The sequence below is a fragment of the Octopus bimaculoides genome, chromosome 2, assembly GCF_001194135.2.
Source record: "Octopus bimaculoides isolate UCB-OBI-ISO-001 chromosome 2, ASM119413v2, whole genome shotgun sequence".
Lineage (NCBI taxonomy): Eukaryota > Metazoa > Mollusca > Cephalopoda > Octopoda > Octopodidae > Octopus > Octopus bimaculoides.
Genome location: NC_068982.1, coordinates 182,852,575 through 182,857,015, shown reverse-complemented (window position 1 = coordinate 182,857,015; position 4,441 = coordinate 182,852,575).

Here is a 4,441-nt window from a genome sequence, read left to right as displayed (position 1 = left end):
CATTATTAGTTGTTGGAGGTAGGAGTTCAAAATTATCTCAATTTTTGCTGTAGATACGTGTTTGAAAAGTACTACTTTGTCACTTTTTATGTTAGCTATACACGGACGAGAGGATATTTATCTGACATGTTTATCTGCGCTGATACTAAGATTCAGATGCTAAAATGTAGTTATTGTACCTGCATTACATGTTAATAAATTTGTAATACATAAATACAACAGAATTTTAATTTATACATACATACATAATTCATCTATCTATCTATCTATCTATCTATCTATCTATCTATCTATCTATCTATCTATCTATCTATCTATCTATCTATCTATCTATCTGTCTATTTGAGTATGTGTACATCTGCGTGTGTTTGAGTGAACATGTACGTTTAAACTCATATACGTATACTTTTGTGGGTATAATACACAGGCACACACACATACACACACGTGCATACATACATATTAAATAGTTATGTACAGAAATAACTTACATTTGTTTATACATTTGTATATATGCTGTGTGGTTATATACGAGTTAACTTTTACTCTGCTTTGCAATAGGGAAATTCGTGTTTGTAAACATACCGCTACAAAATATATATAGTTATAAGTAGATATATTCATACATAAACAGATGTACACACGTGCATACATACATGTATTCATGTACTTACAGATACATACATACATACATGTATAGAAACAATCATAATGAATACACATATAAATATATGCTTTTAAAAGCAATTTATTATATAGATATACAGAAATATTTCCGATCAAAACTGCACAATTCCTTACTTGTATGGCTACATGCACCGTTGAATACTAAGTGCCAAACAATGTTTTTTTTCTTCCGTAATAGTGATGGTCTTTCAAAATTTACCGATCTTTCTATATAAATTGCATCATTTCAATGATTTCACTTGAAAAATATCATCAATGCTTGCTGAATATTACTTTTCTATTGGCATCTTGCGTATTTTTCCTGCTCTTATATATGGTCGTATTCAGCAGATATTTTATTTGTTGATATTTTTAGAATATAAATGGTTTCACTCCAATTGTTTACGTTTCTTATGCATATTTTTATGGCTTTTAAAAAAGTTCTCTCAGCTCTCCTCGCACTCCTCCATCTCCTTGGAACTAAAGCATGTTTACGTTTTATAAGAGGTTTTCAGTGCAAAGTAAAATATTTCAGAAACAACCAAGAGAGCTGGCTTTCGCTTGACGACCATTAAAGTATATTCAATAAAAGCAGAGTTGTGTAAGTAGCAGGAACAAAAATAAGGTTAAACAAGACAAAACAACAGCGTAGTAACCCTACGAATACAGTAGCAACGAGAAAATCAGTGACATGATAACCATCAATAAGAACGCACACAAAATGTCGGAAGCAACTCTGTTAACCGTAAGAGCCAAAGCATTAATGACATCAGCGGCAGTCACATATGAAAACATGGATAATCAAAGAAAGAGTAAATACAGCAGGAAGAACAATAAAAATAATGTTTCAGAAATGTTCTCAGCTAAATTCGATTGAGAATATTTGTTTGACAGATGGAAGTTAAAATAGCAGTAATGGCAGTATTTCTGCTTTTATGATCTGGTGAGCTCACTACATGGAATGTTTATTTTCTGAGTTCTGATATATGACAAATAAATGTCGAGCAAATCCTGCAATTAGTTATGCATCATAAACCTACATCTTGTATAGAATTACACTGGATGTTAATGCCAGTCACTGACATCTCTTAAAGGACAATGATCTGCAGATAGTATGGGTTTATGACCCAGAAGTAGGAAGCTGTGTATTTTAATTTATTTTTTCATATTTCTTTTATAACTTAGTCAGCAGGGAAACGACAACATCCATGACTTTGTACGGGACCTCTGCGACTTGATGGGAGGAACTGAGGAAAATATTATGAGATCAGATTATTGGCCTGATTGCTTGCAACAAGATGGACTCGCCTACAGACATCCAAGGACGACTTTTTGGTATCAAACCGAGCAACAGTCTATCATGCAATAACAAGAATACTCTCTCTGACTTCCACACAATATCTACCAACACATTCATAAAAGTTTTTCTTATAAATCGACGCTGTGAGAAAAGACACTTACCTAAGGTGCCATAAAAAAGGGTTTGAACCCAAAGCTCGTCATTGTGGGATTCAGGCCACACATATAGATCCTTTTCTATATAAGAAGTAATGAATACAGTGACAGTTCACGTAATATATCTTGAAAATAAGTACTGAACGTTTTCAAGGAGATAATATTTTGTAACTTTAGCGCAAGGCCAGCAATTTTAAGGGAATGGTGTTCGTTAATTATGTCGATCTCAAAGCTTAACTGGTAATTATTCTATCGAAAAGTAAAGTACGCGGAATTTGAGCTGAAATTTAATCAGTCGGAAAAATATTTCATCCGACGCTTTAGCGATTTTGTCATCTCGCCACCTTCTTCAAGGTAATAATAACTTTTTCTGCTATAGTCACAAGGCCTGAAATTTTAGGGGAAGGAGCTAGTCGATTATATCGAACACAGTCTTTGACTAGTATTTATTTCATCGACCCGCGAACGGTTGAGAGGCAAAGTCAACCTCGGGGGCATTTGAACTCAGAATGTAGAGGAGGATAAAATGACGTCATGCATTTTGTAAGTCGTACTAAGGATTCTACCGGCTCGTCGCCCTCAAGTAAATAATAATGATTGAGACTGGTGGTGACATGTTTGAAGATTTTACTAGCGCATTCATATGAAGATATTACAAACTCAATAATTTATAATCGAGATTCGAAATTACTCATATTGAGTAATATGTGACTGAATTAATCTAACAGAGTCTGGTAAAAAACGTAATGTAATATAACAGCCAACACATTTTGTTGTTTTATAATGATTAAATGATTTATAAAGATATTGCTGCAGTTAGATTTAGTCTAACCTAGAGTGAGATTAATGATTACAGCCTGAGATTGGTCATTGTTGCCTGGGAACTCTAGAGAGGTATGAATAGTCGTCAAGTTCATGCCATATTCCTAAATTTAGCGCATCAGTCTAATTCTTTGATTCGCTGGTATCAATAGCTACTTCATCGCTTGTGAAAACAAAAAAACTAACCCGGCCAAGACAAAAATTCGGTTAAAACTCCCCAATATAATTTGAGCTTATAAGTATCACTATTAATTACTTAGTTTTCTTGTATTTTTGAGGAACACAATTGCACAGTCAGGTAATTCATAAGATGCAACTCAGTGGATATAATTCATTTCGATGCTTCACTATTTCAAGTTCAATACGTATAAAGGTAAACATCAATCCTTTCTACTACAGGCACAATGCTTGAAATTTAGGTAGGAGGGGGGGGGAGGGAGGAAGTTGATTACATCGACACCAGTGCGTAACTGGTACTTATCTAATCGACCCCGAAAGGATAAAAGGTAAAGTCAACCTCGGGGACATTTGAACTCAGAACGTAAAGACGAACGAAAATTGCTAAGCATTATGCCCGGCGTGCTAACGAGTTTGCCAGCTCGCTGCCTTTGAGGTAAACATTTATAAAAATAAAATGAATAACTATGAAGTTTAACATTTTGGAGAGGATTTTTCTTCAGAGATAAAAATGGAATGTTCTGTGTTAGAACTGAATGAATTATTTTCATGTTGTGGGTGCGTTTGCGTGTATGTGTGTGTGTGTGTGTGTGTGTGTGTGGGAGAGCGAGCGAGCAAGAGAGAGAGAGATAGATAGATAGATAGATAGATAGAGAGAGAGAGAGAGAGAGAGAGAGAGAGAGAGAGAGAGAGAGAGAGAGAGAACTATTGGAGTCCTAAACTGTCGATTTTCTCCCGATATCTCCCGTCCGCTCTCTCACTCTCTCTTAAGCTTCTTGATATTTATTTATTCAACACAAACACAATAAATGTTCATTATCTTCTTCTTCGGAGACGCAGCTTTTTAAGTCATTATGATTCAAGTATCCATCACAACAAACGAAAGCATTTATATGAGCTAACAAGGAAACGTCAACGCAGTCGCTTACCTTCTTAAAATTATCAGACTGTCAGCACTTATATCGCACCTTACTGTCCTAAAAATGTAAATGACACATTGAAAAATATAGCTTTTGTTATACCAAAAGACGGGGTTAGCATTGTTAGCACGTTTTGTTCAGAGATCAGCTGGATCTGAACTCAGACTTGGGGCTAAAGGACAATAAAAGCAGCAGTAACATATTTAAATCTGTGAAGTAATTGTTTAATATATTGCTGTCAGATAAAATATTAGTGGTACATTCAGAGTATGTGATGTATTTGAACAGACTTGGATAACAACCTGAACACATCGTGATCATAAGAATTGAGATAACCAAATCTACACAGACCATGTGATGTATGTGTGTATATATATATATATATATATATATATATATAT